Here is a 14,008-nt window from a genome sequence, read left to right on the forward strand (position 1 = left end):
TCTACTAACTCAGTATGCAGTGAATTTGCTACACTTCAAAGTTCAGTATAGATCACACTTTAATTGTGGAGTTACTATGCTTTAAGGGTTCGTGTCATGTATCCCCAAGACTTTTTAGTGTGCACAAACTCAGGTTAGCACGCAGTAATGACAAGCCCTATGATATTTTGATAAGAGTGAACAGAATGAACTTTATTATCTTTTTTTCCAAAATCCAATATTCTCTCATCTTTTCTGGAGAGTTGTAGCTCTTCTTGATAGCAGACACAGGAAATTCCTATGATGTAAGATTCAAATGTCCTCTCAGATTTTACAAGAAGGAAGTTGTCTCTGTGGCTCCCATTTCCATAGTATCTGACCCGCTAGAAAGGAACAAATAATAAATATTTATTTGGGATTTTTAACTTGCTGATTAGCTTTACATAATTAACTGTCAATACTAAATAATACTGAAAAGGTAACTTTATTGGTCAAATGACACTCACAACATGATGGGGGACAACTGGGCTACTTCTGTTGGACGAGGACTTTGAAGAGGGGGCCAGCATGTTGATATTTTGCATGGGGCAGCAGATTGTCGTCCATGGCCTATGGCAGAAATGAATGGTGCAGAGTTCTATACACTGGTTTTATGCTACCCAGGAATCACCTTAATTACATCAAGAAATCCCCAGTTACTCCAATACAGCAGTTTTCCAGTTGCTTTGCACTGCTGAGATGGATGACAGGAGTGGCAGAGAACATTTTAAAATGTTCATCAAAGTAATATCTGTGACGACTGGATTGCACAGATGATGGAGACCTGTGATCTCATTAGACTAGAAATGTAGTATAACTTGGTAAAATCACCACAAATGGATAAAAGTAATAGAATTATTACATTTTCCAGCATTTCTCTGAAAAGTTACAATATATTTTATGCAATTTGTCACATGTCCTATAAGATCTCAAACCTGTCTGATCTGAGTATTTTTCATCATCATAATGAGAATTTGGTCATATGCTTCCAAATGATTTTACATTCCTTGTATGTAATAGTGACATGTTTATCATATTTTCATTCTTGTATATGTCAATGATTGTTTTGAAAACAATTTTTGCAATGAATTATTCTAAAGGTTTGCTATCAAATGTATGTAAGTATTAAGAAATATGAGACTTTCTATTGATTTGGGCAGTTTCTAGCAAACTGATGTTAGCAAGATTTATACGTTAAGTTTGTATATACCATATTATATGAATGCCTGACAATTATGAGAGCTGAACAGGCCTATGTTTTTCTCAGAGTTTTGTTCACTCATGCTAAGCTATATCCCACAACACTCTGCAATAGTAGAGTTTGGCATTTGATGTAAGCAGGTAGGAAACTTGTAAAAATCAAGATGCCTACATTCTAAGTCTCAGTAGAAATTAGGGAGGTAACATCATGGACCAGTACCTGGAATGCTAGTATCCAAAACAAAGATAAGGATAGTGAAGATACAGAACAACAAATTAAGGAACTGGCACAAACTGATGGGCTGCATTTTAGTGATGTGTAAAGAATTTTGTAACTTGTAAAATCATCTTATAAATACTTCTAGCTGAAATGTGTAACTTTGGGAGCACACCTTCTGTCTAAGGTGAATTTAACAATGTTGCACAAGACAGCTTATCGGAAATTGGTATAATATTGAGCTTTCCTATACTATATCATTACTGACTTTTAGCAATAAACTTGACTGATATTGGTTATTTGGTCCCTTGAATATATCATGAACCAAAATGTGGTCAAGCAACTGGCTATACAATTTATCAACACTGTGGTTTCCTCATAAATTTTGTTTACTTACTGCTTGATGCAGCAAGGTTCCCAGACCCCTCTCAGAGCACTAGCACAGAGAAATTCAAAGGAGTCAGGCAAGTTTATTTTCACACACTTCACTGTTAGGCTTTGCATTAATAACCGTGATGATGAGAGAAAATTATAGATCAATACTTCTTATGTGGCAAGACACATGGTGTCAGGTTTCCCATAACCCATGTCTACAGCCTTGCTATACAGAGATAAACAACCAGACATGAATTTTCCCATAGCCTTTGTGGTTAGTGCCCCACAATTACTTTGTGTAAATCTAATAAGAGCAACATATTATTTATTGTACAGTGACCTACTTTTTCTAGAAATACTGTTGAATGGCTATGTTGTCCTGTAAGGAGAAATTTAAACATTTTTAAATTTCCCTAATCTTAATCTCTTACCCCACTATAAACTACTGTCTCTACCTGAGAGATTTAAAGCCTCTTCACCCCACATTCTGATTATGAGAAGAAGACTGGTCTAGCAGTTAGGACATTAGTCTGCAACAGAAAAAAACTTAAGTTTAATTCCCTATTTTGTGTGATGGGGTGTAGCAGGCCTTTGTGGACCCTTATGGGAGGCCCCAATGCTCTGCTTCATCCCACCTCAGGAATCAGCTCTCTGAGAAGAGCAGCCATCTTGCTAACTGGTGAGATCTGGACCTCCAGCAGCCAGAGGGGTAGGGACCAACAACTGCTAACCAAGGCCCATCAGGCCCAAATAAAAGAAGCTGCCTGCTGTCAGAAAGGCAGTTCCCAGTTGGAGTTAGAGGAACGAGGAGGGATGTTCCGTAGGCTACAGCGAAAGGAACCAGTCTGGGCCAGGGCCCACTGCTGGCCACTAGCAGTGGCAGGAGTTCAGAAGGAAGCCTGATGATTCAATTCCCTGGAGGGAATTTAGCCCAGAAAGGTTAGGAACTACTTTATTTACATTTACCCCTGAAGGGCAAAGGATTATTTTTAGTTTGCGTTTGTTATGCCCCAGAGTGGTTTTTGGACTGTGTGACCTGGCTGAAGGGCCAAGCCACAGAGGCCAGCTAACAACCTGCTGAGGGTGCTAAGATCCAAAGAAAATGGCAGCATCATGCCTGGATATCAAGGGGGCTTCAAGAGGCAAGTGTACCACACACTGCAACCATCTTCCTGTGTGACCATGGGCAAATACTTTAGGGCTAGATCCAGAAAGGAATTTAGGCATTGCAATGCCTAACTTTTAGGCACTTTGACACCCAGACCTGAGTTAGGCATCCAGGTTCCCTGTGCCTTCTATGGAGAGAGTTAGTAGACTCCCTCTGATTAGGATTCACAGCCATGAACCCTCTCCTAGAGTGCTCTGAGTATGCCTATTGCATTGGTCCTGCAAGGGAATGCCTACTTTGAGAATCCTGTCAGAGTGTATGCATCAGGGAGGGTACCAGGCAGCTCAGCAACATCCACACTTAGGTGACTGTGCACATGCCTGCCAGAAGAAACTTATATACCTATGGGACTTTGCCAGCTAAAACTAAAGGACCATTAAATGGCAGCTGAGCAGGGGTTTTGAGGATCTCAGTGGCACCTGAATGTTGGATGTACATGCCTAAAGTGGCAGTTAGGTACTCAATTCCCTTTGTGGATCTAGCCCTTAGGTCTAGATTTGTAACATATTGTTGTAGCCGTGTTGGTCTCAGGATAAAAGAGAGACAAGATAGGTGAGGGTAATATTTTTTATTGGGCCAACTTCCGTTGGGGAAAGGGCAAACATCTGGCCAATACAGAGCTCTTCCTCTGGTCCGGGGAAGAAAGCAGAGTGTCTGAGCTAAATACAAGTTAGGACAGATCATTAAGGAGAAAGGGTAATGCATGTTGGAGACTCTCACTTGAAATGAAGCAGGCTTGCCCACTTCAAACCTTTATGTGTAACAATCAGGCCCCCAATTATCCACTTCATCTCTCTCAGATTTTTAGATATTTATGTCTCTATAATGGGATTTTTTAACGCACCCAGGCATCTAGTTGCCATTGAAATCAATAGGAGTTAGGTGTCCAAGTGCTTTTGAAAATGCCACTATAGTCTACCCCCCAATGGGAGATAGGTGCACAGGCCCAGCTCCTTAAAGGAATTTAGGTGTTACTCTGTTCAGCATTGCAATGCCTAACTCTTAGGTGGCCTGCTGCCCAGTGGAATTGTCAGCCTCAAGTTATTCACCCAGGCTCCCCACACAATGCATGGGAGAGCTAGGTGTCTAAGGAAAGAATTTTCAGAAGCTGGCAAGCTGAGCAGGGAGCCACTTAAGCTAGCCAGAAGTGAAATTCAGACGAGGGGGCAGGGAGAAAGGCTAAGGTGTGAGAGTAGCTGAACTGGTGCTCCTTCCACTCAAGGTTCTCAGCCATGAACCCTCTCCTGTAGTAAGGCATCTAAGCCAGGTCATCCCCTTAGGTAGCCCATACCCTAGCATCTGAAACCCTCTTTCTCTCTCTCTCTGGGCTTGTCTACATGGTATGGCAGTGTGCACCAGTGGGACATGAATTCTAATGCCCAACGATGTATTGCTCACTAACTGGCCCATGCAGACACTGCTGGCATGCACCAAAAGCTCCCTAGTGTCCTACGTTACAAGGGAACTTCCAAGTCCATGCCAACAGGGTCTATGCAGGCCAGTTAGTGAGCAACAGATTGGTGCGCATTAGAATTTACACCCCACTGATGCTTGCTGCTGAACCATATAGATACACTCTTTGTGTGCTGCTCATGCTTGATACTACTTATGCATACCCCACATTTCCTTGTGCCCTCAGCTGTCTTATATGTGGGTACTGTGCTGCCCTTTCCATCTATTGGTAGTCTGAATCTCACCCTCTTACTATAGAGTCTGACAGGTATCATCCCTTTGGTGTGTTCTATGGAACTGGGCCCCACTGGTGAAATGATGTTTCTCAGCATTGCCCTGAGCTGGGGCTCAGAGCTGCTCATTAGCTGTGGAGCAGCATCAGCACTTTGGAGGGCTTTGTGAACAGGGCCGGCTCCAGGAACCAGCCGACCAAGCTCGTGCTTGGGGTGGCACCTTGGAGCGGGGCGGCGCTAGGATTTTTATTTATTTATTTTGGTTCGGCGGCGGGGGGGCGGGGGCTTGGTGCGGCGCTCGGAGGGGGGGCAGGGGCTTGCGTGGCACTCGGGTGGTGGGTCGGGCGGCACGGCGCTCGGAGGGGCGGGGGCTTGGCGCGGCGCTCAGAAGAGGGGTAGGGGCTTCGGGCAGCACAGCGCTTGGAGGGGGCGGGGCTTCGGGCGGCAAGGCGCTGGGGGGCCAGGGGCTTGCGCGGCGCTTGGGGTGCGGGGCTTCGGGCGGCATGGTGCTGGGGGGGCAGGGATTTTGGTGGCGCTGGTGGGGGCGGGTTCGGTTGCGCGTTGCTCGCGAGGGTGTGTTATGGCGGGGCGGCACTCTTCTTTTTTGCCTGGGGCGGCAAAAAAGTTAGAGCGGCCCTGTTTGTGAATGCCAGCTGGTGTCTACATTTATGGCAGTGTATAGGCTATATGTACTGCATGCCCCATCATGGGTATAAATAGCAACACAGAAGGTGAGGCACTGCTTAGGGGAGTACAGACATGCCAGAACCTAAGGCTATGTACCCTACATGGCTCTCTGCATGCCCAAGCAGTACCTCCCATGTCTACACTGTTTTTTTAGCATCCCTGCTGCATCCCCACTGCTGAAGTCTTTCCTCGCCACAGAAAACTGCTGGAGCCTTTCCCAGCCACAGTGAAAGACTCCAATAGGGGAGAGGCAGCGAAGGAAGGCTCTGTTGCCTCTCCCCTGCCAAGAGCCTTTCACTGCCACATGTAGATATACACTGCAGTGTGGACACAGCCTGTGATATGTAGCTACATGTACCCTACACACCATCACCAGTGTATACAAGCTGTTAGGTGTTCACAGGGTTCAGTGACAACTGAGGAATGGTTTTGAAAAAGACAGTGCAACCTAAATGGTAGACTTAGTGACTTAACAGGCAGGTATGTGCCTTAGGCTTGGTCTACATTAAACCCCCAAATCGAACTAAGGTACGCAACTTCAGCTACGTGAATAACGTAGCTGAAGTTCGAAGTACCTTAGTTCGAACTTACCTCAGTCCACACGTGGCAGGCAGGCTCCCCCGTCGACTCCGCGGTACTCCTCTCGCCGAGCTGGAGTACCGCAGTCGACGGCGAGCACTTCCGGGTTCGACTTATCGCATCCAGACAAGACGCGATAAGTCGAACCCAGAAGTTCGATTGCCAGCCGCCGAACTAGCGGCTGGGTATAGACGTACCCTAAGAATCTTTGAGGATTTGGTCTTCAGGCCCTGCAAAGCTGAACAGCTCATCAAAGATCAGAAATAATACACATGTAACCAACACAGCTCAAATTTTGACCATTGAGCATCATATATTTACAGTGAACTGCTCCCAATTACCCTAGTATAAATCTTGAGTAATCTGAACAATGAATTAATCTGAGGAAGCAATGATCTTGTCATGGACATTTTGCAAGCAGAAAAAGAGGCTAAATTCATAAAATTATTCACTCAGGTCTGGTTGCTTGGAATTTAGGATTTTTGAATGTGTAACCCAGAGATTCCAACTGAGATTTGGTAAAATATGTATTTTTAAAAACTCATTTTTCTTAAATCAGGTGCAGGTACAAAATAAAAAAAAATGTATACTGTATAAAGTGTCAGAAGATGTTACATATAACATAAAAGAAATAGGTGTAGAATATTATTACTATTAAAGATAATATGATCAAACAGAAAATAAAAAAGAAATACCTTATAATTAAACCAGTAAGGTTGGGGGTGGGGGAAAGAAGACTAAATAGCTTATATATAGTTTTATGCCTTCCATGTTGTCATAAATATAAAGGGAAGGGTAACAAGCTTTATGTATGTCGTAACATAAAATCCCTCCTGGCCAAAAGTACAGAATCACTTACCTGTAAGGGGTTAATCAGTTCAATTAACCTAGTTGGCACCTGACCAGAAGGACCAATGGGGAAAGAAGATATTTTCAAATCTGGGGAGGGGGAGGGAGGTTTTGCTTTCTTTGTTTGTTACCTCTCAGAACAGAGAGAGAGACCAAGCAGGTAAACCAGCTCCTAAAAAGATACCTGAAATTATACATACAAAATTACAGAAATTGTAAGTAAAGGCAAGGAAATGCTTTAGATTATCTTTTGTTTTAGCTTGTGAATTTTCCCTATGCTAAGAGGTAGTTTTATTCCCCTTTTTTGTAACTGTGAAGATGAGTCCAGAGGGGAGTCCTCTGTGTTTTAAATCTTTTATTACCTTGTAAAGTTACCTTCCATCCTGATTTCGCAGGTGTGATTCTTTTACTTTCTTCTTTGTAATAAAGTGCTTATTTTAAGAACCTGATTGATTTTTAGTGTCCTAAAAACCAAATGGTTTGGTCTGTGCTCTCTTTGTTAACCTATTGGTTAGTATATTATTCTCAAGCCTCCCCAGGAAAGGGGGTGAAGAGGCTTGGGGGGATATTTGGGGGAAATAGGGACTCCAAGTGATCCTTTTCCTGAATCTTTGTCTAAATCACTTGGTGGTGGCAGCAATACCACCCAAGGACAAGGAAAGGATTTGTGCCTTGGGGAAGTTTTTAACCTAAGCTGGTACTTACAATCTTAGGGGGTCTTTCATGCGGGTCCCCACATCTGTATCCCAGAGTTGAGAGTGGGGAGAAAACCCTGACACATGTATTCAATAATTAACAATTGTCAAGACATTTTTCAAAATTGAATTTAAAGACAGATTGTGTGTGTGTGTAAAATAATTAAACAGGTGCAAATCTGTTCCTTATGACTAGAATGCCCCACACCTATGCATAAGTGGGACATACAATATATATCAGCCAAGCTTTTACTGACATATCTCATTCCCATTAGCAAAGAGCTCTTATATAAAGCACAGAGCTAGATAATGTATTACCTACAAACATTTAAATACTCAGGTCATAGTGCTCATTTTCATGCACCTAGTCTGATCCAGGCATAATAAAGCCTGAGCATTTGCTATCTGTGAGGATGAGATGGGGTGCATGGATGAGATGGGAAGGTGAAATCCACCACTCTCAACTTGAGAATAGGGTGCAGACTGTTGTGAACCCCTCCCATCTCTCATCTGCTATTACAGCCTCCGTGAGCAGGCTCTGTCATATCCCAGATATGGACTGGTTAGAGTTTCCACCCAGAAATATACATGAGATGTGTTCCCCTTAAAATATCTTTAATCCAATGCTGGCTCACATTATTACCAGTTCAGATAATTTATGTTACACATGGTACCACCTAATGGCTACACATTACAATACAGTTTTACATTCCATTATACAGGGGTGGGCAAACTTTTTGGCCTGAGGGCCACATCGGGATTCTGAAACTGTATGGAAGGCTGTGCCTCCCCAAACAGCCTGGCCCTTGCCTCCTATCCACCCCCTCCTACTTCCTGCCCCCTGACTGACTCCCTCAGAACCCCTGACCCATCCAAACCCCTTGCTCCTTGTCCCCTGACTACCCTCTCCCGGGACCCACCCCACCCCAACTGCCCTCCCAGGACCCCAACCCATATCCAACCCCCCTTGCTCCCAGTCCCCTGACTGTCCCGACCCCTATCCACACACCCTGCCCCCTGACTGCCCCCCAGGACTCCTTACCCCTTATCCAATCCCATACTCCCTGCCTCCTTACCATGCCACCGAGAGCACCAGGACTGGCAGCCATGCCGCCTGGCCAGAGCCAGCCACATCACCACGCAGTCTAGAGCACCGGGGCAGGCCGGCAGCTCTCACAGCCACACTGCTGGCAGGAGCTCACAGCCCTGCCACCCAGAGCACAGGCAGCATGGTGAGCTGAGGCTGCAGGGAAGGGGGAACAGCAGGGGAGGGCTCGGGGCTAGCCTCCCTGGCCGGGAGCTCAAGAGTCGGGCAGGACAGTCCCGCGAGACGGATGTGGCCCGTGGGCCATAGTTTTCCCACCTCTGCCATTACATCTCCCCCTTTTAAGTTTTACATTCCTATAATTTACAAAATTTCACTATCACAATATCTTTAAAATTCAGTATGGATCAATCTGTTAAGTGTTTCTGAATAGTACTGTGTTTTTCTAATTACACTATCCGAATGCATAACAATGTCATCTAGCTGTCCATTAGTTGCAACGACTGGCTGTCATCTGGAATTTTTCAGTCTTCTTCTTGTTCTTCTTGTTCTGTAGAGTTTGCTCTGTTGATTACTCTTCAAGAGGAACAAACTGCAGATGTCAATGGTTTCTGTCACTCTTGATCACATATGACCTAGCAATGAATTGTTTTTTCTTTGACAGCAGCAATTCTCTATTCTTTTTCTCCATCCAGTTTGACACAAACACGGTCACCATGTTCTAGGCCTGGCAGTTCTCTGAGTGACGTCTGTTGTCAAAGTGTTCATAAGCTCTCTTTGCCTCTTCATCTAACTTGGCTACTCTCTTCATGTCTGGTCACTTCAGTGATAGGTTATTTTCCAAAGTTGGAACAGTAGTTTTGTGTTGTCTTTCCATCAGGAGTTCTGGTGGACTATATCCAATAGCTGTTATCGATGTTGATCTGTAACTCAGAAAAGCAAGGAATAGATCTTCCTCTGTAGGATTTTTTTGGTTGTCTGTACAGCTCTCTCACCCCCTCCATTTCATTGTGGGTAATGTGAACTGCTGGTAACATGATCCAAATCATATTTCATTTGGAAATACTTAAATTCTACTACTCTGAATTGTGGTCTATTGTCCATCATCCGTTGTTTTGGATACTGAAAGGAGCAAAAGTGTACTTCAGTTTCTCTGTAACACTGTGTAGCGGGGTGGTTACCCCGCTCCTGCCTGGAAGGGCTTAAAACAGCCCTGGCAGAGGGCTGCAGCTCTAAAAGCTGGGCTGATTGGGGAAGTAGCCACAGCTGGGCCACGCCCCAATCAGGCCCCAGCTGGCCTGTATAAGAAGGCTGGGAGCCAAGAGCTCAGCAGTCTCTCTCTGCATTCAGAGGGAGAAGGGCCTGGCTGCAGGGAGTTAGATACAGAGTACCTGGGTGGAGCAGGGCTGGGGAGCTCCAGCCTGGAAAGCCCCAGGCTGTGGCCTAGGAGAAGGCTAAGGAGTACTGGGGATTGCAGAGGGCAGCCCAGGGCTAGGCCAAGGCAGCAGGTCCAAACCCAACCTTGCTGATGATGAGTGGCCTATACTGCAGCCTGCCCCAGAGAGTGGGGGCTAGTTGGTGACTGGCAGTGGCCTTATTCTGAGGTGAGGTAGGGATAGTGGGTGGGGGTTCCCTGGGGAGGGGAGACCCTAGCACTGAGGAGTTTACTGCCAGAGGGCAGCACCCCAGATACAAGAGCACTGGGGTCTGGGAAGGACATGGGGGCCAGAGGACAGGTGGATCACTGGCCTGCAGAGGGCGCTCCAGGATGCTGGAAGAGCTAATTCCCAGACGTCACCAGCAGGAGGCACTGCAGGGGTGAGTCTGCTCCTCTACACACTGCAACAGGATGTTATTTGAATTATGATAAATGTGTAGCTAGTCTCTTCCAAGGTCTGTCTTGTAGAGGTGTTGTTCTATATGATTCAGCATTGTTGCTTAAGGTTATTTGTACTATCTCTCGTTTCAAAAGTCCAATGTCATCAAATACTCTAAACTCTTCCACCTTTCTCTCTAGGCCCATCATGGCTGCCACACTGTGTCTGAGAAGGTTATTGAACTTCAAACCTTTGATCACATGCCTGTTTAATACAAAGCTCTTGTCTTTGTAAGTTATTTCTGTGGGGAACTGTGTGTTCAGAATACCTCCAGAGTTACTCAAGGATGTGTCAGGTAATTTCAAGTATCAGACAGGTTGAAGGTGATTATAAGTCTCTTCTGATATTGTCATGTCTGCTCCTGTGTCAATTTTAAATTCTATGGTTTTTCCATTAATATTCAGTTTGCCTATCCAGGTAGGCTCTCTGTTATCATATTCAATAGATCCCAAAAATAAAGGCTCTAGATTGTCTGTCTAACTGTAAGACCCTCATTGCTCTGGTATGACAAACAGCTGCAAAATGTCCATATCTGCATGAGTATTCAAGATGTTGGCATACCTTATCTTTCCCTTTCCTAATGATTCCCAACATTTGGTTAGCTTTTTTTGACTGTCGCTGCACATTGAGTAGATGTTTTCAGAGAACTATCCACAATGACTTCAAGATTTTTTTTTTTTTTTTGAGTAGTGACAGCTAATTTAGACCCCCACCATTTTATAAGTATGGTTGGGATTATGTTTTCCAATGTGCATTACTTTGCATTTATCAACACTGAATTTCATCTGCCATTTTGTTGCCCAGTCACCCAGTTTTGTGAAATCCCTTTGTAACTCTTAGTTCAGTCCAAAGCAGACTGTAATCTTGAGTAGTTTTGTATCATCTGCAAATTTTGTCACCTCACTGTTTATCCCCTTTTCCAGATCATTTATGAATATCTTTAACAGTACTGGTGTTGGGATATACAGTAGTATAAATTGTAATACGTTATAGGCCATTGAGGCCTAGTATGAATGCAGTGTTCTTGACATGAGTATGAGAGTTGCATGTTGGTAACTGAAGCAAAGATATAAGGTTGTGAGCGGTCAAGGACTGTTTGTGCAAAACAACTTTGTTGTGTCCACGGAAACATATAGAATCAGCAGAAAAGGGAATAACATTGGTGGTGTTATCATGACAATATATCCATTACTGCTGTGGACAAAAATTGGGGGAAATGGAACATCTGGGATTATGGCAGCCTGCCTGGAACTGTTTTCCTGAAGTTAGGGGTGAAAGGCCTAGGGGTGAAACAGAGACAAAGGCCTGATGACACAATGGACTGGTCTGTAAGTAGTTGCCTGACATACCTAAAATTTGGGGTCAGAAATCAATCCAGAGTCCTGATTTTGAAGAGGTGTGCAGTGCCAACTCCCCACGCCTTATGATTGAAGCCAACCTCAACTGGCCATCAGGACTTTGTTCTAATCTTCGGACTCCTGTGCAGTATGTTTGGGGTGTGAATGTAGAGTGAGTGGGATTTATATTGTAATCAATAAAAGTATTTGGAGAATTCTATACCAACACTGTGTCCAGTATCTGCCTGATCCCCTATCTGGTAGTGAGGCCTCTAGGATTGTCTGTTTTTATTTGAAGATGCTGTGAAAGATATTTGTCTGCAGGTCCTATCTGATATTTTAAAGTCCCCAAATCAGTTTTCCACCAATGTATGTAAAGCTCTGGTAAAAGATTCAACAAATTCCCTAGTTTGTTGAATTCCCTCATGAAAGCATGCCCTTTCATAAACCACATTTATTTGAGGTATAAAGTATGCCTCAAACATAGCCATATTCTTTTTATAATCATCTCTGTGATCGTCTCTAGTAAAGGTAAAAGACTTAAAGATATGGTCTGTGTGTTTCCCCATAGTATCAATTAAAGAGTATACCTGGATGTCTCCAGTTTCCTTGTGGAGTTTGGTTGCAGTGCAAAATTGAGCAAAATGTTGTTTCCGGTATGTTCACTCTGAAAGTCTGTGAAAGCTGAAGTTCTCTGGGACATTGAAAAGTAGCTTGTTGAGCTCCTGCAACCCTTGTTTTTTGTTTTGTTTTTCCTGCTTACAACCTTTGCTGTTCCTTTCCTTCTGTTTCTGTTCTCCTCTGGCTCTAGTTAGGCTGCCTTCACTTCTGACTCCATGACATGTATGAAGCATGTACTGTTTGCGGAGCTTCCACCTCAGAGATATATGAGATATGTTTCTTTATCTTTAATGCACTGCTGACTCTGGTTACTACCAGAACAAATAAGATATGTTACACCTGGCACCACCTACTGGCTAAATATTATAATCTAGTTTTACATTCCCTTACAGGCTCCTCAGCTGTGCCTGCACAGCACCTACGCAGGGATCAATTATTGTGGAGGGCATTGACTGGACCCTGTTTACCCTCAGACAGAGAATTGTTAAGGGCAGCAAAATGTTGTTGGCAAATCTTTATTCTGAGACTTCCCAGTTTAGGGGAGCAAGGGATCAATCAGATGTCCACTGAAGAAAATGGGAGTCTTTCCACTGACTTCAGTGGGTGTTGAATCAAGTGTTATAGTCTTCAGAGCTGAGACTGTAAAGAATGAGATTTTATTAATATGCTACTTCATTTTTCTTTACCTTAAAACTCTTTGGAGAACAGAATGTGCAATAAGGCATCATAGACAGTTTGGTTATATTATCTGTAGTTAATTTCAGCAATCTAATTATGGTGGAGTTGTGCTAGTTAAGAAATGTGACACATTAGGAGATTATATAACCACTAGTAAATAATATAATGTAATTAAACCATAGACTTCCAATAATAGGTAAAAGCAATTATGAAGAAAAACTAGTACAAAAAGATGCATGGTACAAAAAAATCAAGTAATACAAAAGTTAATATTACACTAGACGATGCAGAGTATTGAATAATTGCCTAATTAGGATTTGAGAAAATATAGCAAAATTCCATTTGCACTACATGTTTCACCACAATTTCTTTGGTTTCTTGGTAAATTGCATTCAAAATTATTTTCCATTAATCCATTTCAACAGCAATTGTGAATTATTTTTTCTGTCTTTTTTTTTTTGTCAAGGAAAAGTCATATTCACATATCAATTGTTGTCCATACTTATCCCTCTTTTTTTCTACTTTAGTATTTATGAAACCCTTTCTGTTTAGTTCATTGCATATATGAGACAATTTCATATAATAAATCAGAGGTGTTTGATTTCCCTGACATGCTAGGATTACAAACATTTTACCTGATCTGACAAATGCTGATCCTCTTCTGTACTTTCAATAAGGGTGGCCAAAAAAGAGAAAACATGTAAATAATTTTATTTTTAAATGCCAACATTTGTAATATGTATTCACAACAAATAATTCAACCAACTCTGCCTATTATACCTTATTTTATCAGACCAGCATGAATGAGCTAGTTTGGGGGCCATTTTCCACTTGACTGTAAAGTAATAATTGTAACTCACAAAAGAGTATTTGTTAGTAATGGGTAGCCTTCTCGAAAATGACAAACTGGCTTTGCACTGTGGTACTCTATAAAGCGTGACAATTTATTATTTTTAATTTGCAAGGCTGATAGAAAT

General features: G+C 43.1%; 1 long non-coding RNA gene across 1 annotated transcript; it reads right to left on the reverse strand.

Annotated features, from left to right (window-relative positions):
- Positions 1-248: 248 nt before the first annotated feature.
- Positions 249-2,453, reverse strand: LOC117871588. The gene is made up of 3 exons (XR_004644294.1): positions 2,266-2,453; positions 486-588; positions 249-362 (listed from the first exon to the last, which is right to left on the reverse strand). It is a non-coding gene; the product is annotated as an uncharacterized LOC117871588 (long non-coding RNA).
- Between the last annotated feature and the right edge of the window lie 11,555 nt (positions 2,454-14,008).

This window comes from Trachemys scripta, chromosome 1, assembly GCF_013100865.1.
Source record: "Trachemys scripta elegans isolate TJP31775 chromosome 1, CAS_Tse_1.0, whole genome shotgun sequence".
In the NCBI taxonomy this organism is placed as follows: Eukaryota; Metazoa; Chordata; order Testudines; family Emydidae; genus Trachemys; species Trachemys scripta.